We start from the raw sequence: 26,870 nt of genomic DNA, 5'->3' as shown, positions 1-26,870 counted from the left end.
AGGAATGTCTCTCCAAATGTGGTCAAATTAGACGGTTTGGTCTGTGGAAGACTTCCTGTTTATCCCAAAATGTGCTCCTGTCACTGATGTTGACTTTTGAAGGTCTTTGGCTGTTTAAGTCCATCAGGATCCATCTGATCCTGGTCCGGTCTTTGTCCTAGCTATTAACATGGTGGTTTATACTGCAGCCAGCCACCAGGGGGCGATCCAGATGTTTTGACCTCACTTTATGGGGAGCTGTCATGTCATCCATCTTTATATACAGTCTGTGTCTCGTTCTTCCTTTATTCCATGTGGACTTATGTAAATATGTTCAAACTGCTTTTATTTGGAAATATAAAATGCTGTTCCACATTTTTCTGTGAGCCCATTGCTCCTCATTCTTGGATGTCATCATACTCTATAAAACAAAGACTTTTTATAGGGCAGGTTGATTGTGTTGGTGCAAGCTGTGTGCATAAACACTGGAAATAAGTTATGATTTTAATTAGAGATTTGTCACAGAATCACAGCTCGATGCAGCTTTACCCAAAACAGCTGCTGTCCCTCACATAAAAAAAAATTTATGAATATGTTTTTTACAATTTGAATATCCTCATAAAATAGCAAATATTTAGATCAAATTGAGGCATTCTTCATGTGGAAAGTGCAGTTTACGGTGCAGTTAGGTGAAGATGGAGCTCTTTCCTCAGTCGCTTGGCACATAAAGTCTCTCTCTACTAGTGTAACATCCCTCTTCTTGTGTATCTTTGTCATAAAACACACACTCCCACACACTTTCTGGCTTCATTCTCTCATTGCCCTACTTCAGTTTGCTTCATTTTCACTAAGTTTTCTGACACTGATTGCTTCATTTTTGATTTTGATTTGCTTTGCACCATTTGACAGAGTAAACCCCTCAAAGAAGATATACATCAAAGATGCATCCTCGTAACGTTACTGAGGGCTGACAGTTGATTCAATATAATTAATCCCCAGTTTACATCCCGCCCCTCCTCCCCCCTCCTCCCCCACAGCCCTGACCCTCCACTCCACTTTCCCAGCATTCCCCCTGAGGTTGCAGCACAGCACGGGTCCCAGCTGCATGGAAGCAAGCCTGAGTGCATCCCGCCGTTGCCATCACAACCTCATAAGCCACAGGCATGTCTGGTTGCCGAGCATGAGGATATATGTTGTGTTTACACAGAGAAAGAGCAATGTGGTGATTAAAACACACACACACATACACACAACTGACTGAAGAGACGATGACAACGCTTCATTTGGAAATTCAAAAAGCGAGCGGGGAGATGTTGCAGCCCGGGTGTCATTTTGTATGAATAATTCCTTTTATTTGATTATGCACTTTCAAAAGTTGGTCCTTTTGATCAAAACGTTGTCAGATTGTTCGCAGGTGCGGCTGCGTCCTTGTGGCGGGTGTATTTCATAGGATGCTGCAGCGTTCTAATTCTGAATTTAAATTCACTGGGGAAACAGAAAAGTTATCATTCAGTGTTTCCACAGAGGATCTGTTTTGCAGAAGTGTAAAACTGCCGGGGTCACACTTATTCTCTGCCTTTAGTTGTTACGTCTCAGTGAGAAGCAGAAGTTTGCAGTTCGGCTCCAAAAATTATGCTAAAGTCAAAAATAAAGCCTGAAGCCCAGATCAAAATAACATACACGTCCTCGTACCGATGACTCCATGTGATCATTTGAGGAAAGCAGTATTAAGATAATTATGAGATAGCTAGCTTATTAGCTCACTGAAACATTTCAAAGTGCAGGTTTTGCATCATTTGCATCATGTTAAAATGTGCAACACTGCAGCAGAAATGAATAAAAACCAACTGGGAGGCATGGGGGTGCAGTGTCAGCACTGTTGCTTTACAACTTGAAGGTTCCTGGTAGCAGGTTCTCTAGATTTCCTACCTCCCACAGACCATAGACATGCTTGGCGTGGTTGTGAGTGAATGGTTGTTTGTCTATTTGTGTCGGCCCTGCGATAGAATAGAATAGAATATACTTTATTAATCCCTTTGGGAAGGTCCCTCTGGGAAATTTGGGACTGGTGACCTGCCCAGGTTGTACCCCACCTCTTGCCCGTTGATAGCTGGGATAGGCTCCACCCCCATGACCTAACAGAGAATAGCTGGATGGGTATTGGCTGCTAGCCTCAAATACTTTGCTCCCTGTATCCATCGAAGGATGCATTTGGACTTCAGGTGCAGCATGGTAAGGTAATTTTGTGATATTATTATCAACTACAGGTTGCTAGGCGACAGGAGCAGCACATCTAGATAAACACAAAGTCCTCCACAAACTGGCCTGTTTAACAAGTTGCTCTGGAATTAGCACCCTGAAACTAAAGCTGGTGTGCTAAAATGGGCCAGAACATACAGTGCTAACATGATTTGATTCCTGTCCCAGTCGGGGTCTTCCAGCCTCCCAGTGACTGCGGACATGCTGACACTGGTTTGAAGAGGTGTAACGCGGTGCCTCATTATGGCTGTGTTTGAATAGAGATCCAAATCTTATTTCATGTTTTCATCTTTTCTGTGTTTTGATTTTATTCTGATTAGCATCAATTGCATTTTAGCCAGATATAACAGTAAGTTGCAATAAGTTTTAAATTTATTCTTATCAGCACCAACTGAAGAAAAAAAGGTGGCATGCTGCAGTCATCAGGCAACGGGCGCGTCGATGATAGGCTGCTCAGCTATCAGCACCACTTAATAAGTATTTATTGGAAGCTAATAGGCTGTGGGCTCATGAATATGCCTCCATTAGCAGGTAATTGCTAATTAATTAGCTTCGCACACTCGTCCAATTAGAGAAATATGAGGTCATTAAGGAATAACACATCGGCCGTTAGTGTCAAATATGCAAATAAATGTTTACTCGTTAGGGGGAAAGTCAAATTATGGAGAGTTTTTGTCCAAAGATTTAAGTAAGTCAGAACAAAATTATAAATATGTAATTTCATCAGTCAGTATTTGAAAAAATGATTCTAATTTTGAAATTCAATCGAGTCCTGACTTTCTGCTTTAGCGTCACGCTGGAGCAGATTTTTTTTTTCTCCAGTAGAGAATAAATGGATTTATAGTGCACCGGTGTGCTGCTGTGACTTTTAACAAAACCTGAATGGAGGCTTCGCTTTTATTCAGAGACAAAAATACCACTGAGCTGCTGCTGGAGACGCAGCGAGAAAAAGTGAGAGCAGAGTTTGTTTCAGTGAAAATGAGACCAGACGACAGACGGAGAAGTTTTACAGGTTCAGGCTGTGAGGCTGCACAAAAAAGTACATGTAACAAGCTCAGCTCATTCATTGGTATGATAGAAGTTTTACACTGAGGGATAATCTGGACCGTACCAAGTGGGATTCCATGCAGGGAGGATCCACTTTGTTACTTTTTGTCCCTTTCTCAGTAATATAAGTAGGACTAGCTCTGGATGTTGTCCAGTTATTTTACATTTAAAGATTAATTAAAGAAAGTTTAGTTAGTGGTGAAAGGTGAATTTGACCTGGAAGTGATTCAGACTGTTTCTGTTTCTGTTTAAGACTTGCTTGGTGCCAGAAGTACTTCTTCATCCTGACCCAAAACACCAGTGGTGGCAGCTGAAACCTGCTGAAAGGTTTATTTTGTCTGTGTGTCTAAAGATCAAACAGCTGTTTAATACAGCAACATGTCTTTGATGCACAAAATGCTGAAGACACAGCTCGTTTAATGACCAGGACCGCACAGCGGGTCAAACCATTTACCGTCTGTGTGAAGGTGAGACGGAGTATAAAAGGAGAGACAGTGAAAGTTTGGCTCCTTGTGTTTTATGACGGCAGCTCATCAACAGTTGAAAGTCAAAAGGACAAAGAAGGCAGAGTGTGTGTGTCTGTGTGTGTGTCTGTGTGTGTCTGTCTGTGTGTGTGTCTGTGTGTGTGTCTGTGTGTGTCTGTGTGTGTGTGTGTGTGTCTGTGTGTGTCTGTGTGTGTGTGTGTGTGTCTGTGTGTGTGTGTGTGTGTGTCTGTGTGTGTGTGTCTGTGTGTGTCTGTGTGTGTGTGTGTGTGTGTGTCTGTGTGTGTGTGTGTCTGTGTGTGTGTGTGTCTGTGTGTGTGTGTGTGTGTGTCTGTGTGTGTGTGTGTCTGTGTGTGTGTGTGTGTGTGTCTGTCTGTGTGTCTGTGTGTGTGTGTGTGTCTCTGTGTGTGTGTGTTTGTGTCTGCCTGTGTGTGTCTGTGTGTGTGTGTGTGTGTCTGTGTGTGTGTGCCTGTGTGTGTCTGTGTGTGTGTGTGTGTGTCTGTGTGTGTGTGTGTCTGTGTGTGTGTGTGTCTGTGTGTGTGTGTCTGTCTCTGTGTGTGTCTGTGTGTGTGTGTCTGTGTGTGTGTCTGTGTGTACTGTGTAGACCCACGTGAGCATGCCTAAATAAAGCCATGTTACGAGGCTCAGCCAATCAGACAATAACCAGTTTAATCAATAACAATATCTTCTATAGAAAATCAGAATCTAATGTTTTATTGTTTGCTTCTAGGATGTGAATCAGTCACAAATTGAACCATGACATTAATCATGTGTAGGAACCCAGTTGGCTAATTGGACTAGCATGTCGCTAATCTCCAGTTATCCACTAGGTTCAGTCCACTACAACTAAACTAAAATGTGTCAGTGAGTTAATGCCGATGCATAAAGGTTTTTCTGTTTTATATCTCGCTGCACCTCTCGAGCTCTCCGCCGTGATCGGTAACCACACGTGACTGAACCGCCTGACATCAGCACGTCAGCCAGCAGCAGCAGCACATGAATTAAAAAAGCAGCACACTGCAGCCGGCCCCTCCGAGTAACAGAAACAGGAGTGAAAGTACACAATTTAAAAAATAAAAATAAAATAAAGTCCAGGGTGGTGCTTGCCCGACCGGGCATGTGTGCGCAGGTTCTGCTTGCCCGCGGGCTGTTTTTACTTCCCCCGGGCAATCGGGCAACCGTTAATGTCGGACCCTGACTGTGTTCAAACAAACAACAGATAAATAACCTTTCAAGCAAATCAGATGTAAAACAGGACGCAAAAAATAACAAATAATGAGAATTAAATATTCCACCAGAAGTATGATCGAAGGTGTATTCAGTAAAATAAAAGTACACGATGTTTCTTCTTCCTCTCCTCTGCTGAGCTTCTTCTAAAATTTGCCACTGAGCTCTGAAAATAAAAACTATATTCACCCCTGGACATAAATAAAGCTCTGACCTCTGATTCAGCTCCGAGATCTGAGAGTAAAAACATGTAGATTCCGCTGGTTTTGGGGGGAAGCAGAAAAATGAGGAAGAGGTTTGAAGACTCTTCAACTGATGCAAATAAAACCAAATAAATGTATTCTTTCATCAAAGCAATATGTAAATGACGGCGCTCTCAGGATAGGGTTCCTTGAGGACTCACTACAGTAGCACGGCTGAGTCGCTGAGGGTTTGCTGTTTATTTCTTCCTTTCTTCATCACAGTTGTCTTCATAGGAGCTCAGCTAAGGCAGACGAGTAGAAGGTGTAGTTCTGTCATGGCGGAGAAATTTATGCCTTTAATTAAGAAGGTTGTGTGGCCTTGGAGGGATGTGACTGTTCCAGTCGCCCCGGGAGTGGCCCGTGTATGTGGGTTGGCTTGTTTGAGCGTCTTCATGGTGGTCTCGGGTGTTTTCTGAGGAACAAGATGATGGAAAAAGAAAAAATGATGTGAAAAGGCATGAAAATGGAGCCATGATAGCAGCACGGATACAAGTGGGAGTAAGACTTAATTTTTTTAAGTCATATTTAGCCACAAGCTCGGTGTGGAGGCCATCTTGACTCACTTTTAAATCCAGCCCTCAAGTGGCCATTTGTGGTACTGCAGTTTTTGGCCTTAACATGATTGATGCGCTTTTTTTTCTGGTTGTTGGATGATACACGTGTGTCCTCCTTTGTGTCACTTTCAGCTTGGTAGTCTTTGTCAAAGCTGTTACTGCTGCTTAGCTAATGCTAGCACCTGTTGGACGTCCAACCCAGTGATGTGATGTCACAGTTTCCAGTAGGACAAGATGGCACATCATGTTAGAAATGAGTAAATAAACCTGTTAAACCTGTTATTGTTTAGAGGGATCATCAGTTCTTTAATTGGGCTATCTGCGGCCAGTGTTTTGTCTGAATTTGGAAGGTTGATATCTAGCTACATATTTTTATTATTTCCCATAAATTGTTAAGCTAGCTGTGACTTGTAATCTGTAACGTAAAGAAACACTGAACGTTGTAGTGTTAGTAATTGTCCTGTTATCATTAAATATCAAACATATTTGTGACATTTGAACACATCGTCAATCAGGACAATATAGACCGATTATTGTATTTTTGTTTTACAGCCGCAGCATTCAGTCCTACAGCATTAATATATCTTTTAGCTTTTATTCACTCAAATCACACCAGAATCACAGAACCATGCTTGTTTTTTGTCACAGTGTATGTTCTGCTGTGCTGCTGTTGTTTGTTTGTTGTGTTTATGTTTCTGACAGCACGACTGCTCGTGTAAATCGTTAAATGTTAATGCAGCTGTTTGAACTGAACACAGAGAAAGTGACAGAAACCAGATGAAGATGCCATTTTATCTATATTAAATGTGTGTGTGTGTGTGTGTTTAGGGAGTTAATAATGTAAGTACATAAAATTATTATAGAATGACTTTATTATATAAAAAAAAGATGAGAGACAAAGAAACACGAAAGCAAGAGAGAGCCACGATGATCTCATCAGGAGTGATCTCATCGGTGTGTATCCATGGAGACTTTCTGTGTGTGTGTGTCAGACTGATGGGTGACTCCTGAGGGGGAGTAGGGGGAGATCAGGCATTGAAGGAAAGGAGGGAGGTAGGGGGGTTGCCCTCTCTCTCTCTCTTGTCTTTCCCTCCCTCTACACACACACACACACACACACACAGACACACACACACACACACACACACACACACACAGACACACACACACTGAGCTTTTGTGTTTGACTTTGATCCGGCACTGTTGCCAACATCAAAAAGTCCTCTGTCACCAGGAGCAGTGCAGCGTACAGTCAAAGAAAAGGTGTGTGTGTGTGATCACAACAGGGAGTGTGAGGGTACAGCCAGCTGTAAGAATTAATAATTGTATCTCCATGAAAGCAAATGATTAAATATGGAAAAATAAAATTAAAGAAAAAATGTAAAGAGAGAGACCTGCATGTCCTCTTGTGGTCTGCAGCTCCACTTCCACAAATTCAATATTTTTTATTTTTGTGTTGAAACATAAGAAAACAGGACTGCAAATTTACATTGACGAGTTCATGATCTACCCTCAAGCTTTAATGGTGAGGTGTAATGTGTGCGTGTCACTGTCCTCCTTGAACAAAAGGCAGAAAACTTCCTGTATTGATCCTGCACAAGGTCCAGGCCCACAAAACACTTATCGTGTTATTGCTTTAAGGATCTGCACACAGCCTGTAATCCACAGAAACCAAACAGCAGTCTTTGTGTATGAGCCCATTTTGTTGTGATGAGAGATCTTTTTAATTCTTTTTTCTGTCTTTGAATGTGTGCAGAAAGGAGGGGAGAGAAAATCAAGGACGTTTCTCAGAGCATGTGTTCTGTCATTGGTGAGCAGCTGAAGCTGACTCACTGCACTGAAATGAAGAGAATCTTCAGCGGTTTTGATGCATTCAAACCTTTACACCTTCAGTAAAATATCCAACTGTTCTAACTGTGTAGGACTAATCTTTCTCTTGCTGTTGACTAAAAGAAGAGGGACAGTATTTAGAAGGGTGTTAGGGGTCGGTGGCTGAATAACCAGACTCTTCCACATGCTGGTAGAACAGGCGTCCTGTTCCTGTTGCTGCCACTCTTCTTTCTGTGGAACAGAACACAAATTCGTCTTTTTTCTGACTTTGTTCCCATTTCCCTGGCTTGGCTTTTCAGAAAGTCCACTTCTTATCTCAACTGGTTCTCCAGAGTGCTGCTCTGGGTTTTCATGACCTGAGCTGAGCTGAACATGGAGCTTCCTCTAGAACCCACGGCCTCCTCTGTGTTCCTGGTTGGACAAGCAGCTGCCTCCTCCTCCATGTTCCTGTTGCTACCACCGTTGGTTTTGTGCAACCAGTTGAAGAACCATTGCTTTTTCTTCTGCACGCTGTTCAATTCCTTCTTCTGCTCTCTGTCTGAACTGGCTTTTCAGACAGTCCACCTTATCCTGCTGCTCTTCTAGAGTGCTATGCTGGGTCTTCAACGCCTTTTCTTGCTCTAGAAAGTCTTATTTAAAGGTTTATTGTGTCAGAAAGCTCTGCAGACAGACACTTTTCAGGGTCTCCACTTCTGGTTTGTGTCAAATTGTCAAAGAACAATACAGACAGAAGGTTTGTCCTCCTCCTGCCGGTATTTTTGAATTTCTCGCTAAACTTGCAACTCAGCAATCATGCTGTCAGTCAAGACCTGTTCCCGGAGGTTCTTAATGTCACTCTTGTGTTCCTCAATGTCCTTGGTCTTGTCATTGAGTAGCCTCTTTAGAAACTCCACATCCCTATATATTTTATTTTACAATTCATTTTTTTCTACCGGGTGAAAGTCTGGAGCAAAATACATTCACTCTCCACCCCTCTACCTCCACCGGTAGACTCTTTGCCAGCTTTTATTATCCACACGGCCATGTTTGATGGCCATGTTTACTTTCACTTTTTCATTTCATTTTTTTTATCGAATAACATGAAGAAATTGACATCTTCAAAAGGGAAATGTATGGGCTACCACTGTGGAAGATCATGCAAAACAGCTTAAGCAGCATTGAAGCTGCCAACATGGCTTCGGTCGGAGTCGCCCACATACAAGCTCCATGAAATTGTTATATATCCTGGCTGTCTTCTAGATTAAATTGTGTTGCCAAATCCAGCCAGCAAGTCAATTTAAAATCTATGTGTACATGCATTACACGCTTCTCTGTCCAATCTGGGTGCAATTATGTTCTGTAGGGAGGCGCTATATGTCAGTCAAAGTCCTGTTAAACACCAGAAATTATGTTTCTCCAGCAAAGTGTCTGTACAACAGGTTTCTGGATAATAACGCTCATCCTTCATCTGCCATTCATTTCTTGTGACCAGGCCGTAAAGAAAGCATAGTAAGGAGTGCAGAGTACACAACACGTGACAGCTGAGAAATCACCTTGACAGCCCGTAAAATAAAGGTGGAGGCAAAACTTACTAAATATTTCAACACGTTCCCTCTTTGTCATCGATGTCTTGTAAATATTTGATTCTTGGATTCATTTCACTGTTGAGAAACAGAAGTCTAAAGAGCCAGGGGGCAGAACAACAGCACAGGAGTTCTGCTTCTGCCACACTTCATTTAACATGTTTTACATAAAAGTCAAATAAATTGTTTTAGTTTAACACCATTGTGCAAAAATAGAAACATTTGCTGTACGTTTTAAACAACGATAACATGATTTTACAGCTTTGTGCATTCAGGCACAAGGTGATGGCAGATGTGTCAGAGGGAAAGGTGGTGCAATGCATCATGGGATACAGACATGGATAAAACATTATTAACTTGAAATTGCAGCACCTCAGAGACACACAGAGGCCCCGCTGCTCGCTGCGTGCAGCCTCGTGTCACTTCATATCCAAACACTTGTCTCTTCACACTCTCGTCGCCTCAGGCTGCAGACTTCAGACTGTGTGTGTGTAGGATTAGAATAGTGAATGAGGTCAATAGCAGTGTGCACACCTGACCTCCCTACAGCTGAGCTTTGTATCATGGTGCCCTGTGCGGTTATATAATGCAAAATGACTGACTGTAGTTATTATACTGCTCCACCAGGGACGCACATGGCTCCTTTTTTTTCTTCTTTTTCTGCAGACCTGATGTTTATTTTTCTCCTTGATTGATGATCCTGCTTGTGGCTGTTATGGATGTCAAAACAAAGACAAGAACGAAGAAAAAACACACACCTGCTGTCACCAGATCTGCTTGTAGTTTGAAATGGACACTGAAATGTACATGTTTACACCTGGTAGCTGGTATTTACAGGTTACCAATGCAACAACAGATGCATCTTGTGTCATCTCATGATGTCGGCCAAAATCATATCATCACAGGCACAAAGCTTTCATACAGACGTGCACCACCTCAGATTCAAGGACGGGCCTGGATGCCAGTTGTAACCTAGAACAGCCAGGCCAAGATGAAAAGGTGCAAGAAACAATGCTGCTCTCACCTTTTTGCACCATCCCATGGCAGCATTCCAAACATGCCAGACATTGAACCAGTCCTTTGGTAGGATTTGACGATGTCGTGTTCAAGACTTGCAGGAATCCTTACTGGACTTTGTAAACCATCCACCGTGTCAAGAGAGAATCCACCATGGCTGAGTTGGGTCCACCGTCAAAAGCATGGACTAAAAAAACAATCCAAACAGTGAAAACATTCTTCAACTCAGTGAGGTCTGCATCAAGGTGCTGGACTCTGTTTTCTGAGTGTTGTTGGTGGACAACCTGGAAAAGGGTCACAGAGTTAAGGGGGCCGACTTCGCTGATCTCTGAGACTGCTACAGGAGGAACACAACACGATTCAGGGACACTCCAGACACCCAAGTCTATGCACAGAAGACCACATCTTTTCCAAGTTGCTGCTGGGAAACTTGTGGAGGTCCAAGATGGCGTCTTTAAAAAAAATGGATCTAGGACTGCTGGGACTAAGGGTCTAAATGCAGAAGAGAACAATGTCAGAAACTCTGATTGGAGCCAAAATAAATCTTGGTTAACTTTGGGATCACAAAGTTACTACAAACCGTTATAACTCTTGACAACAAAACACTGTTCTTTACATTTGTTTACATTTAACTCTTTAAAGTGGATCAGTGAACATGTCTTATCCCTTTCATCTGAAGCCCCCTGACCCTCTGTTTTCACAGATAAATCTTGGGCTAAAAAGTCCATTAAGAGAAGTGTAAAGAAAGCCTAAATTGAAGGGAATAAGGGGGTGGATGGACTTCAAGGCTGTCTAAGCTCCCTCCATCCACTCGCTTTGGCAGCTAACTGGAGTAATTGGGATGTGGATGAGACCGTGATCAAACGAAACCTTCGCACCTCCATCACACTTAATGAAATCTCAACAAGCAAAAACAGAACTGCCAGGAGCTTTGTAGTCCCTTTCCTGCAAGAGTCTGCTGTGGGTTTGTCTGTGTGAGTGTGCAGCTTCACATATCCTCTGAGTTATTTTTAAGGCAATTATTTTGTAGTTTTTTTCTTTTTTTGTAGTTTTTTTTAAGGGGGGGAGCGAAAGTCAATCAGGCGTTATCCAGACTGACACAGATCACATTCAGATAAGACATCTAATGGTACAAATATAATAAGTCGACACAATTATTTTAGATTTCTCCCTGCATGTGTTTACTCTGTTGTCTTTTTTTTAGAGACAATATAACACCTCAGGGGTATTGAATTCAATTATCCACAACATTATAGAGGAAAACAAAATTCACAATATCTTGTGTATTTCATGGAAAACTAATTATTCCAATCTCTCGGGAGTTTAGACAAAGAACAATCCCCAGAATCCTTTTAACACTGCTGCTGCTGCTGCTGCTGCTGCTGCTGTGTGTCGCGTCTGGAGAGGCTGGATGTACCTGATGTAAAACAAAAAAAAAAACAGGGTTAAAAACCATTGTTGACAGCTGATAATATCACTAGATGCCACCGCTGCCATCAGCAACAACCTCAACCTCGACGTAGTCGTGTAAATCAGGCCTAAGAGTAAAGCATGGACTGATCTCACAGGGATCAACAGACAAACACACGTGTCTAATTCAATTAAATGTAAAAGACGCAGCCTTGGACCACATCGTATCCTCTTTGTGTATCATGTGTTGTAGCTCCTTCCCTCGTTTGACCTGCGTCCCTGAACAGCACAGCTCCATCAGCGCAGCTCCGGAGGGACTGAAGACAGTAATAACCAGTGTGATGTCGCAGCTGTCACACTGTATCTGTGTGCTTGCTTGTTTTAATTCGTAGGTTTGTCTCCGCATGCCTGATCCCACATGTAAGTGACACGGAGAAAGGCTTCTGTCGCATACAGTTGGGGCATTAACTCTTTCCTGCTGCACTGCGCAGCCATCTGTTTCTCCAACTCGTTTCCAGTGTCGACATGTGTTCAAGTGTCACATTCTGTCGCTCCTGCAGCCACAAAGTCTTCCAGCACTTACTCCATAGAGACAGCATGGAGGATGTGACAGTAAGCTCTGGGTATGAGCTGGATCAGATGTCTTGTTAAAATGGGACATCTGTTCAAACATTTTAGTGATAATTGTTTTCTTAAATATGTCGTAAAGAGGCATCCTGCAGAGTTAAAGGACTTTTTTTGTTGCAGGCTGTAAACCAGATTATTTCTGCTGTAAGTCTGAACAGCCTAAACTCCCAGTTAATCCAAGTACAGACACTAAAATCTAACTTATAATAAGGAGTTTGCCATGAAGGTGGGTGGATGTACTTCTCTGTAGAGCTTAATAACCTAAACCAACTCTCCTCTCTCTACGTCAGCACTGCCACAATCAAACAGTAGTTAAAACCCTGACAAAACTGAACTTGTTGCTGTTACAACAAAACATTAAACCAGTTGCTAGAAATCTACACTTGTACAGTCCCGGTCTCAGACACATTCTATCCTCAGTTGAATCACTCCTCACTTTCATCTTCAGCTGTGTAGATTCCTCTTAACCACCTCTAACTAGCTCAGAACTCTGTAACCAGGATATTAATTAGAATCAGCCGCGGCCCCTCATCACCCCTGTCTGTTTCCTTACACTAGCTCCTAAAGCCTCCTGATTACATTCAAAGCACTGGACAGCCTTGCCCCCTGTTATACTGTATCTCAGAGCTTCTAGGCCCATACTCCACCTCTCAGCCAGCCTAGATCGAATTTATCCCTCACTCAAACTACAAGATTAAAGGTGAACATGCATCTGCTGTTCTGGCCTCCATCATCTAGTTTAAGTAACTTAAGTGAGGTAAACCCACCTCTGTAGGTCATTCTGCATAAGGATCATTTATTCACCCACCTATCCATCCACCTATCCATCCATCCACCCATCCATCCATCCACCCACCTATCCATCCACCTATCCATCCATCCACCCATCCATCCATCCACCCACCTATCCATCCACCTATCCATCCATCCATCCATCCATCCATCCACCCACCTATCCATCCATCCATCCACCCTCCCATCCATCCATCCACCTATCCATCCATCCACCCATCCATCCACCCATCCATCCATCCATCCATCCATCCACCCATCCATCCATCCACCCTCCCATCCATCCATCCATCCATCCACCCATCCACACATCCATCCATCCATCCATCCATCCATCCATCCATCCACCCACCCACCTATCCATCCATCCATCCATCCATCCATCCACCCACGTATCCATCCATCCATCCATCCACCCATCCATCCATCCATCCATCCACCTATCCATCCACCTATCCATCCATCCACCCATCCATCCATCCATCCATCCATCCACCCACCCACCCATCCATCCATCCACCCACCTATCCATCCATCCATCCACCTATCCATCCATCCATCCATCCATCCATCCATCCACCCATCCATCCACCCATCCATCCATCCACCCATCCATCCACCCACCCACCCACCTATCCATCCATCCACCCATCCATCCATCCATCCACCCACGTATCCATCCATCCGCCCACCTATCCATCCATCCATCCATCCATCCATCCATCCACCCACCTATCCATCCATCCATCCATCCATCCACCCACCTATCCATCCATCCATCCATCCATCCATCCATCCACCCACGTATCCATCCATCCATCCACCTATCCATCCATCTATCCATCCATCCATCCATCCATCCATCCATCCATCCATCCACCCATCCACCCATCCATCCATCCACCCACGTATCCATCCATCCATCCACCTATCCATCCATCTATCCATCCATCCATCCATCCATCCATCCATCCATCCACCTATCCATCCATCCACCCACCTATCCATCCATCCACCCACCCACCCACCCATCCATCCATCCATCCATCTTAATGTGTTGCATACTTACTTGACACTCTGAAAAGTGATATGTAAACAAAGCCTGTCTTACGTTGCTTCTGTGGGCTAAAATTGAACAAAACGGGGCACGTGAAGGATACAGGAGTGGAACCAGCTCACTACATGGAGTGTGTGTGTCAGACTGCAGTGCCTGTGATGGAGCAGTGTGTGTGTGTGTGTGTGTGTGTGTGTGTGTGTGTGTGTGTGTGTGTGTGTGTGTGTGTGTGTGTGTGTGTGTGTGTGTCTGTGCCACCTCCTGGGACTTTCCTTCCCCACTCAGCAGTAATGAGCTGTGCAGGCAACATTTTGCTTATAGGCCCATAAACAACGCACTTATTAAGATGGAAGTCGCCGCAGGCAAAAAAACGCTAATTCGGATGCATATGCTTGGAGTGAGTGCTTTCGGAGGAGTGTGTGTTGTTGTGTGTGTGTTTGTGTGTGTGTGGAGGCGGGGTCTGAGTCAATCAGGTTATACAAAGAGAGAGAGGGATGATAGACAGATAAGGCTGGAGAGGATTCGTGCCCATATATAGTGTGAGTGCAGACAGTCAGAGATATTAAAAAGGACGATGTTTGAGAAGACAACAAACAGAGAGGTTCAGAGAGAGAGAGAGAGAGAAGGACGCAGACAAACAGAAAGATTTGGACATGGAGACAGAAAAAGAAAGTGGGAAAGCAGACACAGACGGAGATTAAAATAGAGAGTGAGTGAGTCAGATGTGGAAAGAGAGACAGAAGGAAAGACTGAGTCACAAAGATAAAGAGAGAAAAAGTGAAACGCAGAGAGAAGTCAAACAGAAAGTGACACAAGGACGGTGAGAGTAAAGAGAGGAGGGAAAAGTCCTCAGACACGGACTCCGTAATGGTTAGAGAGGAAGTAAAAGTGAGAGGGGAAGAGGGCAGAGATGCAGCCAGAATGGAAATGACTTTCTCCTGAGTGTTAATAAGGAACAGTGAATTCCCTTCTCAGTGTTCTTTCATGGTTTTTATTCAAACCACATTTTTGAAGGGGAGAGGGTGAAAATAATGCTGCACACACATTCCAGATACATAAGTGATTTTTAAAAAGTAAAATTGCATGGTTTGGGATCTCACATTTGTTTTTCTGGCACTGAGGCCTCTTCAGATGTTTGAGTATAAGTAGCTACAATACCAGCAGTACCCTTCATTTAGCCTTATGTTTCTGCCATTTAAGCAAACAGCCTCACAAAAAACGTCTTTATCCATGAGCCTGAGCTCCAACACATGTCTTTTCTCAGACAAGATTCTCTTTGTTTTCTTTGCTGACTCATGTCATAACATCCACTCAGGGAACATCAAGCTACATAGCTCCATCTTATAGCTGGCTGTCGGCTATCCTCACCTTTAAGTAGTTAAAGTGATGTATGCCTGATGTTAATATATACCAGAGTTACACAGGTGTAGGTGCTGTGGACACGCTCGGGCTACGGAGGAGGGACTGTTCACACAGTAATAAGTTTATACACCTGCAAAATGATGATGGAAGCATCATTTTATGACGTTACCGTTTGGATTCTTTGGAGTTAAATTGCCTCATCTAGAGATGCTCTTGTTGGTGGGAGATTTGTCGTTATATACTCCACAACTGCTGGATTGTTGAGATATTTCCCCAGAAAATCAGTCCCTGTCCCTTCAAAGTAAGATCAGAGGTGAAGAACATACAGCAAAGTTCACGCAGCCAGAAAGTCAAAAAGAAAAAATAAAGAATGGACATGAATAAATAATCCCACTGAGATCAAAGCTGACACAGATGAGCACGTATGTAGCAGTCCTCTGAGTCGCCTCAGGTCACCATTAGCCTCTGGTTTTTGTTTTTCCCCTCAAGGCAGCACTGAATTGGAGTTAATGGTGTGTGTGTGTGTGTGTGTGTGTGAACAACAGTCTGACAGAGTCAAATTGGTGAAATGAAATTTCTCTTTTTAAGCACTGAAATGTCACAGCACAGTAATTTGCGTCTGCTGGGGGAGATAGGGCAACATCCCAACATCCTGCTGCTGGCTGCTGACGACTCAAGGCAGTCAGAAAGGACGTGTGTGTGTGTGTGAGACAGAGAGAGAGAGGAGGAAGGTGATCAGCGACTGTTCAGGGGACGATCAAGTGCTTATTTGTTCGTCTTCACAAAAAAGTGGTTAGCTCTATGTTTAAATGCTGTTTACACACACACACACTCACACATACACACACACTCACACTCACACACACTCACAAGCATAGAACCTCTCTGGTAGACGGTCACACCTGCATTCTCACTGGCTCTCCTTGTTTTTTGTGCATCACTACACACGCATACCTTTGCACAAACAGCCACATGTGTGCATACTTGTGTAAACAACCGAGCACACATAAACACAAACACACTGCTGCAGTTTGTACATTTACTTACTTGCATAAACATAATTTAATATGCAAATACATGCACACAAAAAAGTGCAAGAGCAGTCACTCTGTCACAGACACACACGCATGCATCGCAGCGACACACACACACACACACAGGAATATATTTACTCTGACACACACTCATGCTGCTGCTGCCATATGCTATCTATCTTTCTCTCTCACCCACACAGACACACACATCCACGCAGTGAGAAGACAGACCTTCCTCCCTACAACACATTCACACACGTGTGAAGTCACCAAGCTTGTTTCCATGGAAACGTGAAGGGCAAGGTGCTAATGAAAGACTTTGTGATTTTGTAACCATCGCAAAATATTCACCTGTACCTGTATCCACAGCAGCAGCAGCAGCACAGTCACAATGTTTAGCAGAAACTCGGAGGAAGGAACACTGCAGGAAAGCATGAGGAGCCAATCAGTAACACAGACTTAAAAAAATCAGCAACTTAGTTTGTGTTGGCATGTTTTCTTTCAGGTGTTTTTAACAATCAATTTTATATTTTATTTAATTTTTCTTTTTAAGGCCCATGCAGCAGTTCCTGCCACGGCTCTGGCTTCTCCCTCAGCTCCACTCGCACTCCCACCTCTTTGCCTCTAATTGGATTAACCAGGACTTTTGGTGGACATTAGGACAACTACTAAGTCATTTATTAGTTCAACACACTGTTTCCACAGACAAACACATGGATTTGTTATCCATGATAATTAATCACCACCTGACTTAAGATCACTCTAGAAACATTTTGTAACTCACAGAGCTTTCAAAGATGTCTGTGCAAGTGGATTATCTGTCAGTCACCAATTAGATCAATGAATCACCAGGGAGAGGACACAGCAAGACACTGAGTATCTTTGACAGCTAACAATAAAACCTCAGTGAAAGCTAACAAGTTACATGTCCTAAGACACATTTTGTCCTTATAAAGAAAAAATGACCTCTAAATTACAGTTTGAGTTGTTAACATGTAGGACAGCCGCCATTAAATACGTAGTTCTGGATCTGTTGTCCCCTTCTTTAATGATGCTCCACAGATTTCAGACTGACTGCTCCATGTTCGACACACATGAGTCTCTTCTGAGCCTGTCAGTGACAAATATAAGCAGTTTAGTGGATGTGATTTGACGCTGAAAGCTTAGCAGCAGATTCACAGTTGTTCTTCAGTAGTGGACCAACAGAAAATGTGTTTTATATCGACCAATAATTTACATTCATACACAGAAAATCTGGAAGTTATCGTCGAAGACACTCCACATTTCACCGCCACTGTATATGGTATATCTCTGTCTCACAGCTCTAACTGAACCCAATGAAACTAATTCTTGAAATGGACGTTTTTCTTTTCTGTGTGGGAAGCTGAGAAATCCTTCAGCCTCATTTTTTTCTTCCCTCCTCCTGTTTTCCAGGTGAGTGAGCGTCAGGGGAGATAAGCCTGTCACAGTTTCCCTGCAGACTGAAGCACAGGGAGCACATCTCAAACAGCGACAACTGGCCAACAGCGATAGCCAGCCAGCATCTCCATGAGACGGCAGAGGTGGTGGAGGCTGTGTGTGTGTGTGTGTGTGTGTGTGTGGAGGTGGTAGACGGCAGTGGAGAGAGAGAGAGACGCATCAAAAACTTGGCATACTTTCACAGGAACGAAGGCGCTCAGCAGACGTATCTGTGACAGAGCCGGCGTAATTGTTTTGCTTCCGAACGAGATTCACTTTGTTGTCAGAGCAGAAAAAAAAACGCAGATGATTGATGGAGCTAAGAAGTGAGAGACGGTGAATTTGAATGAGAGGTCTCACTCCAGACTGGAAGGCAGAAACGTGGTTTTAGGGGTTGTTGAGCAAACGGTCCCAGTCCAGATACACCAACACACACTGTCTGTCTTCAGCTCGGCCTGAAGACGTATTCACACAAACTAACAAGTAAAGACCGAGACATGTGATCAATACTGATCATTTAGTGATGAGGACCTATATGAAATTCACTACATTCTCCAAGAGGGGGCGCTGTTGTATTCGTTAAGTGCTGTGATACAGTTTCATATATATGTACGCTTCATAGGCAGCATGTACCTATGGACCATATGTCCATGAGATCACCTGTAGGTTTCTGAAGCACCATATTGAGTCTCTGTGGGATGATGTCCCCGTCCACCTAAAGTTCTGGATAATCCAAATACACACAAAGAGGTGGAGCACGATTAGAGCTAAGACGTCACTCAAAGTGGTCACACCCAATAAGATACATTCATTCTTCCCCATACAGTTGTCACTGAAAGGGAACTTATCAATAGAGACCAAAACAGTGTTGTTACCAGGCTGTAAACATGTGCTGCTTTTAACATGGGCTCCTTCTCAGCCACCATGGCCGCTGCTTGGTGTTAAAGTAGCAATTTTTTATTGTTATACAGGCAGGAATGTTGACGTGCACAGTTGATGCTAGCATAGTGACACAGTCACCGACTTTACAGCAGAAACATGTTCACAGTCTGCCACAAACACTGTTTGGGTCTCTTTTCTGGGGGGCTGTATCTCATATGTTTTAATAATATTGGGACTTCACATAATTATGGGTGTGACCACTTTGTAGTGTGTGTAGTGTAGTGGGCGACAGCTTCCACCTCAGCTCCACCACTCTGGGAGACTTTGGTCGAGTCAAGTCTCTGGCAAGATAAGCCAACAAACCCTTATCACATCAACCTTTACTTCTATCTCACACTGTTTCAGGCCTCTTCGGATGTCCAGTTCCCTGAAGCCCTCACAAAAGTGCTGTCCTGAAACCAGCCCAGTAGTTCTGTGTGTGGTAGGAAAGGCAGCTGCTGATGTCAGGCCACTTCCCAAGATCACACGGCCCAATCAGAGCATCATCAATCATCATACTGGTTGGTTAGTGGATTATTTCTATACTCCACACACAGACTGAACACTCCAAACCTGCAGATGTGACGGCACATTAACCCGCTGAGCTCTCAGCTGGTTTTACCTGAGGTTCAGTGCACAGCGTTCTAAAGTCAGCAGATATTTGCTGTTATTGTTTTAGATTAAACTAAATTGACCCTTTAATGTAAAATGTATACATACACACACCTTTAATCACAAAGGGTCTCCAAAATTAGACCTGACAGTCTTCCACACTCGCAGCAGTAGAAGGTGCTCCATGCTCTCTTTTGTGCTGTCAAGCCCACACACACACAAATCTCTCCTGACACACACACACACACACGAATCTCTCCTGACACACACACACACACACACACACACACACACATCTCTCCTGACACACACACACACACGAATCTCTCCTGACACACACACACGTGTGTATTTCCCCATACGGTGCCGTCGGGGCTTATAAACGTTCTCAGGGTTAATTATGCGTGCCGGCCATTACATGGCTGTCCAGGTCAGAGCCAATGTGTAATTTTTCCGACGTTTATGAACGGAGGCCAACGGCCCACCAGAGGCTCATGGGAAGCAGGTGGCTGCTGGACGCCAGCTCTCCAACGGGTGGCAGGGGGCTTGTTCGGACTCAGCAGCACTTTGAAATGGTCAGACAGAGAAAGCAGGAGTTCCATGTCCAAATAAGACGGGACTTTCTCCAGTGTCACTTTTTGAAGGATGAAAAAAAAAAAGAGTTCCGTTATAAATTGTCTGTTTTTTTGGACTTTGTGAGGGGTGCATTTGAAGTTTTCCCATATTACCACTGTGGCTGGTACAGTATATCGTCTGAGCGAAGCACCATTTGTCATTTCACTATTACTCTGTGCAGTCGGGTATGAAAAGGGTAATTTTCTGCCTTATTTAAAAAGTGGGGTGTGATCTGTTCCTAGCTTAGCCTGACCGACAGGATCTGTACACAGGAAAATAAAGTCAGGTATGTCGAGGGTGACCGTTAATTGGAGTCCACCTACAAAACCTGCAGCACACAGGTCTGAGCTACACCTCACATTCAGAGCTTAATATGTATTCATAAGAAGTGAGGCTAAAGTCAGTGTGCTAGCAGGAATGCTAGTAACTTTTAATAGTCCGTCCGTACATGCAGAAATTTAATGTGCATTTCAGGTGTATGTTTTTATGGTTATACAGTCAGAATCTGGCTGACAGAGAAGTTTTCCTAGTAAACATTTAGCTAATTAAAAGACATAATTTACAGAGAAGTTGGTGCAGCAAATATATATATAAAATGTATTTATCAGCACAGTTTCAGTGTTGATTGCACTAATGATCTTGCTATGTTCCCTCCTATCATCAACTGATCACATGGATGCAGAATCTTCTGACCAAGACAGCATGTCACACCATCGGAGCCAAGAAAAGGCTTGTTGCAGATGGGAGGAATTTGCCTGTAAGTGTTGACACAAACCATCGCCTCTTCCTGAACCTTACCTTGTTAATTATGATCCTGCAGCCTTTTGTGAGTTATGAAGCCGACTTCTATGTCTTGAACTTTTTGGTCTTTTAACTGCCATTTATGTCATTTTTTGTACCATATTAATCCAGATATACGTTTGTTTTTTCCTGGAAATACATACATACAGAAAAATCCGGATTATCTTATTGGTTTATACATTTCTGTGTGAATATTTAGTATTATTCACACAGAAATCTCCTCTTCCCTCAAATGCAAGTACGACTGCTGTGAATCCGATTGTCTGCTCCCTGATCTGGATCCCCCTTTCTTTCTTTTTTTTCATGGTCCCCTTGGGAAAAACCCACGAGGGTTTACATCATCCCCTCCGCCACCTCTCCTCACTATCAACCCCTCCCCTCCATCCATTCATGTGTTTGTATTTTAACAGCTCTCCAGGCACTTCTTCATTATTGAACACTGACATATTTTCTGATCGGATCGCTGAAGAACCTGCAATTTAAACATTTCCACGAGGGAAAGACAGACACACACACACACACACACACACACACACACACACACTCACACACACACTCACAAAGGAGATGTTTCTGCCATTTGATGAATATTTCTCTTCTGAGACTGACTCAAGGGAAGAAAAAAAAAGTATAAAAACAGTGTTTGCGCTCCGAAGCACCGGGGTTGCCATGAGGTTGTGGGGAGGAGGAAGTGCACTGAAGTCAGAGATGCTACCGGATGGGACACCTCACCCACGCATCACCCATTTACACCCGTCACAAAGCAGAGATGGCAGCAGAGAGGACTGGAGTGCTGTGTGGAGTACAAAGTCAGGCAGTGAAGAAACTAAAAACACTGAGGTGTGTGTGGCAGAGAGAGAGAGAGAGAGGGGCTGTGGGTTTGTGACTTTGAATTCTGGTTGTTGAACACCAGCACCACACTGTTTGGTCTTGCATAGAGGCGCAATGTGGCAGAATTACTGCATATTGCCTATGACAGTGATAACGACTCGGCGCATATTGGGATTATACTGCTGTGTGAAGTCGTGGCGCCCAGCCTATTAAATATGCATGAATGTTTGAAATGAATTTTGGAGGATTTTTTCTCCCCCCTCCACTCTCTCGCTCTCTCTCTCCTGCCCCCCCCGTCCTGTCCTTCATTGTCAAACTGTATAATCATATTCCTGTCTATTAGAATTCAGATGCATAATTTAAACGTATGACAACAACAGGCTCTGAAAGTGGAGGTTTCGGTTGAGCAGCTGGCAGCGAGGTTGCTTTTGATGAGCGGTGCGTGACATCGAAAAACAAAAAAAAATGACAAAAACAATAAAAGAAGTTATAAAAAAAAACATCCTCCTAAAATTTCACCACTGTGAAACTTGACGGCAGAACTTCAAAAGAGTGCCACAGAAACAAAGTGGCAGATATGAAATATTCAGCAAGGTTACAGCACGGCTGCAGCAGGTGGAGGCGCGCCGGCGTGTCGGCAAACACCTGTCAATCTGCAGCCGGTTCATACAGTTTAATTCCAGTCAATGACTTTATCAGCGTGACAGTTGTTCCCAAACAATTCTGCCAAGAGAGGAATGTAGGTTACATTTTAACAAACAGGGAAACAATTTGCAGGTTCAAGAGCGGCGTGCACGTGGAGCGACGGCGACAAACAATTCACACATGAATTTAGAGCTGCTGTTTAAGGACAAGAAGAATATCAATGAGAAGAGATAATAACTGCGACACAAACACAAAACTGAACCAGAAATTCCTGCAAACTGAAGGTCGGAGGGTTTTCATGGTGGTCCGCCGCGTGACACAACTGAAGACAGAACACATCAAACCAGCTGAGCGTGGTCTGCAGGATTCTTTAGAATGAAGCCCCAACACACCGCACTACTTATCACACTGAAGTTACAGCAACTAACCTAAAACTGTGGACATCATGTCACCTGTCTGTTAGTGCAGAGCTGCTTTGAGTCCCAGCTGGCTTCTCCAACCACCACCATGTTGCCAGCGTCACGGTCCACCTAAACTCCTAATACAGACAGAGGTGAAGCAAGAGTGACAGGCAGGAGGCTCACACTGTGCCTGTCACTCAGGTGGTCCCGCCCACACTTATGTGTAATAGTTGCTGAGAACAACTGTAAAATCACCGAAACAGGAAATAAGATGAAATACTTAGAACTATTTTCATTAGCGTGACAGCGATCTGCATGCATCACACACACACTGGACACACACACACACACACACTGAGATATGGAGATAGGCTGTGTGTGTGTGTGTGTGTGTGTGTGTAGCTGAGAGAAAGCATGAACTTGAAAGTGAAGGCAGAAATTGGAGATATAGCTGTGGGTGGAGGGCAAACTAACTTTGAACATTCATTGCAGTGAAGTTATTATCCGTCCTCTCTGGAGGTCACAGCCAAGGCTGCTGGGAAGGCTCTTCAAACAGGAAAACTCCCACATACTGAACTCAGACAGCAATATGAACCTCTGCTGATTCCCCAGGCCATCAACAGACAGACAGATAAATAGACGGAGATGGATGGATGGATGGATGGATGGATAGATAGATAGATAGATAGATAGATAGATAGATAGATAGATAGATAGATAGATAGATAGATAGATAGATAGATAGATAGATAGATATGTTAACAATTGCATCTTTTTTACATTTTCATTTTAATGAAAAAACAGGCTTTAATTTGTACATGAACATGGTTTGAAATAATCATATTTTGATTGTCTTGATCCTCAAGTGGCCATTTAAGGAACTGCTGTTTGTGGACGCAGTCGAGTCATTGGGACATAAAGATAAGATAAGATAAAACTTTATTAATCCCGAAGGAAATTCTTGTGCCAGAGGTATCAAGTTACATTAAATGCAGTTAAGTACAGAGTATCAGAGTATAAGTGTCACTATAATCCAAAATCAGAGTACAGTACGCAGTATGAGCACAATATATGATACATGGATACAAATATGGAGATGTAAGGTGCTAAGTAAACATAAATATAGACAAGTGGAGGGAATGACAGTGATGCCTGACATGATTATCTAGCTCCTCTCCTACAGAAAGGGGAGGAGTTATACAGTCTGATGGCCTCTGGCAGGAAGGACCTCCTGTGGCGTTCTGTGCTGCTCCTCGGTGCCCAAGGGAGGGAGAGCTATGGAGCTGTATGCCTCTTTAACATTAGCATACAGTAGATCTAGAGTTTTAAACAGGGGTCCAGGTGTAGACACCATGGATTATAGAAATGTAACCATACGTTTTATAGGTCACATTTTGACCCTTTTTATGCACCTGAACTCCTGGTTAATCCAAATGCAGGCGCAAAAACAGGAGGTCTATGAAGACTGACTCACTTTAGGAGCTGAGAGCGCATTCACCTTATTTGTGCTTTGCATTAATAACAGCATTGCTGTATTGTATAAACACTGGTTACACATGTTGGTGCTCAGTGTTTAGACATTTAAAGGTCGTTAATTGTTACAGTCAAAAGGATGTTTTAAGACCCTTTAGCACTGTTTTAAGTGTTGTGTTACACACCAGATATTGTGTCACGAGAATCAATCCCATTCAAAACTGTGGCAGCACAGACACACACTGAGGGGCACTTAGAGCAGCCAACAGCTCAATACTGAACCCACAACACCTGAACAACTCACAGCCAATACTGCTCTGCAGCCAGCGGCCTCACATGGTATTGATTTCCTTTTTCCATGTAGACACACTGTGTACTTCCCCGGTGTGCAGGTAGTTACATTTTGTGTGAGATGTTTGACTTTTGACTTTTTTAAAAAACCACAAACAAAAACAACAGAGCGCCTCAGGCAGCGTGTCGGGGGGGCCATCTGACTCCAAGGTACCTGTGCGAGTGTCCGTCCACACGGTCCGTCCAGATTAGTGTCAAAGATTTAACCTACACACACACACTGGGAGGGTGTAGCTCAGAGTTTGAAGTTATTTCAATGAGGATTTTATTTATGTTAAGAGGAAAACCTTGAATCAAATCAACATTTTGTGCGACCATTCCCTGAGGTACACTGGTGCACAGAAGGTCTGAGGATAACCCTTTGAGGTGTAGCATCTCATTTTGGAGGGGGTCCTAAGACAAGACACAGACAGCATGCTTCTACTCACACCCCCAACAGTGTTATACAACAACAAACACTTTAAATCATGCTTCACTTTTTACTAAGCAAAAAAAGAGTTTGTGTTAAGCCCGGTTTACACTCTGTGACTTTAGGCTGTCACAGAGGAAAGACGAGCATCGTAGAGAATCGTGGAGATGTCTTTGGTCGTGGCTCTAAATCGGTGGTCTTACATCGCACTGTGAGACAGGTTCCACGACGGCTGCTGTCAGCGCCTTGCGACCAAAGATAACCTGAGATAAAATTCTGGCGGTGTCAGATATTTAGGATGACTGTCTCACAGTTTGACAGCTGCTATGACCTGTCACTCCACGTCCACGTCCTCCTCCTCCTCGCATGTTGACGTTCGTCGTAACCTGTGATCGCCTGTGATTCAGTTAATGGTCATCGTACAATCTGCATGCATCAAACATGACTTCGTACCAAAGTTTATTACTTTCACATCGCATAGTGTGTCATGCAGTGGTCTTATAAGATTGATAGAAATCACACAGTGTAGAGAGGCCATTAAGATGAGATGGTAAAGAGGACTTGAAGCAGTGGAAGGAGGTGGTGGAGCTCATGACCACAGACTGACTCCATGACGCTGACATCGGGCCATGCGGCAGCCAGTGTGTGTTTGCTGGCCTCCGTTGTTATGGCACTGTCGCTTGAAAACAAACAATTTCAGCACATTTCTACTCATTTGTCCATAATGTCCGAACATACGAGTCAGTAATGCAGAGCTTCACCTGGTGTCTGTGTCCTGTTGGTCAGGTTGTGTGTCTTACGGAGGATTCCTTGTTCACATGAGTCCATATGTGATGCAGTCATTGTTTGTCATTCCTGAATTGTGTTCATGTAAAACTGAGAGTGGAGACGTCTGTGTCTCTGCACTGTGCGTGCACTCATTCAGCGCCGTCTGCTCCTCGGAGTCTCGGCTCAATAAGTCGGCAACAAATGCAAAAACCTGCAGGATCAAAGGGAATATCACTCTGCTAATTCCACTTCAGATCAGAGAGAAGATCTTCAAATTAAGCGCGAGGTTTTGAAGTAAATGCTGTTTTGCCACCACGTTTCATTTATTTTCAGCTCCAGTGCCCTAATTGGCCCCAGAGGTGAGGAGGAAAGTGGATGGGGTGGGAGCGCAGACCCTGGGCCAACTATCCATCTAAAATGTACACTAATGAAAAGGTCTGGGGAGGAATTGACATTTCGGTGCAGAAAGAAAAGAATAAAGCCGCCACGCAAGGAGCAGCGTGAGACTCAAAGCGGCTCCATGCCTCATGTTCTATAGGTTTTCACAGATTTTGGCTCAGGGTCTGACCTCATTTCACCTCCATGAGGACACAGATCCCCCGAGTCCCCACTGGAACCTTCACGCTCTTTGTTGCCTCAGTGTGGCTCACATGCTTCAATACAGGCTGCAAAACTCATTTCTCAAATCAGGCCCGTTTCTAGGAGACAAATGTCTGAATGTTGCTCATCATCTGTAAATTCTGTAAACACTCACACACATGGCTGAAGTGAGAGCTGTGTCTTCCCAGGATGGACGGAGCTCCAAGTAAACAGCCTGTGATCATGTATTTTATGGAATAGCCAACCTTTATTTGCCCTTCATGACGAGAGAGATAAAGGCATGTGAGGGTGTTATGTGATAAACCTCAGCGCTGACGCTGCTGACCAGCGCCAGCCGAAATGCCACCGAACGCCATGGAGTTACTGCATAACTCCCAGTGTCAGAAACGAGATGATTATGAAATTAGTTAAATGACTGTGCAGATTCCCGGGTGGTGGACTTGTGTGATCCAGATTTAAATGATTCCAGGTTGTTACTACTTTAATTTTCTGTGTTCTGTGTATGTT

General features: G+C 43.7%; 1 long non-coding RNA gene across 1 annotated transcript in view; it reads left to right on the top strand.

The window, feature by feature from the left end:
• LOC114449238 (uncharacterized) overlaps positions 1 to 26,870 on the top strand; it is a 32,951-nt gene that overhangs the window by 5,419 nt on the left and 662 nt on the right. Inside the window, exon 2 of the long non-coding RNA XR_003671967.1 lies at positions 20,767 to 20,841. This is a non-coding gene — a long non-coding RNA (uncharacterized LOC114449238). The remainder of the gene's footprint in view (positions 1 to 20,766; positions 20,842 to 26,870) is intronic.

This window comes from Parambassis ranga, chromosome 17 (genome assembly GCF_900634625.1).
Source record: "Parambassis ranga chromosome 17, fParRan2.1, whole genome shotgun sequence".
NCBI classification, from domain to species: domain Eukaryota; kingdom Metazoa; phylum Chordata; class Actinopteri; family Ambassidae; genus Parambassis; species Parambassis ranga.
This window is presented reverse-complemented; position numbering and strand designations above follow the sequence as displayed.